Below are 598 nucleotides of genomic sequence, written 5' to 3'. Positions count from 1 at the left end.
CGGTAAAACGTACCAGTTTGAGTGAGTGCATTAATTTGTACAACCATTACTCTAGGCAAATTGAAGATGCCCCCAGTGCAAGTGCCAGTGGCAACCAAGCGAGTAGCCATGAAACAATACCGCATTCCTGGGGGGCACAAGGACATTTCAGACACCATCAAAGAGTACGTGGAGGCGGGTGTATTACGCCCTATTACCACCTCATGGAGCAATGCGCTCTGGCCGATTAAAAAGGGAGATGGGTCGTGGAGGATGAAGGTGGATTACAGGGAGTTAAATAAAAACACTCCTCCCTTAGTGCCCGCAGTCCCAGATGCCATTACTTTGATTGAAAATGTCCAAAAGTTTGAGGGGACTTGGTATGCAGTGATCGATTTAGCTAAGGCATTTTTCTCTGTGCCAATTGCTGACGAGTGTCAAGAACAGTTTGCATTTACGGGGGGGGCGGGGACGTCAGTACACTTTCACGAGACTACCCATGGGGTACATGCACAGTCCGACTATCTGTCACCGGCTGGTGGCAGAGCACTTGGACAAGATACTGTGTAAACATGACATACAGATCTCTCATTACATTGATGATATTTTGATCCAGGGC

Source organism: Ambystoma mexicanum, chromosome 5p (assembly GCF_040938575.1).
Source record: "Ambystoma mexicanum isolate Mex_15411 chromosome 5p, UKY_AmexF1_1, whole genome shotgun sequence".
NCBI lineage: Eukaryota > Metazoa > Chordata > Amphibia > Caudata > Ambystomatidae > Ambystoma > Ambystoma mexicanum.
Note: the sequence above shows the minus strand (reverse complement) of the source record.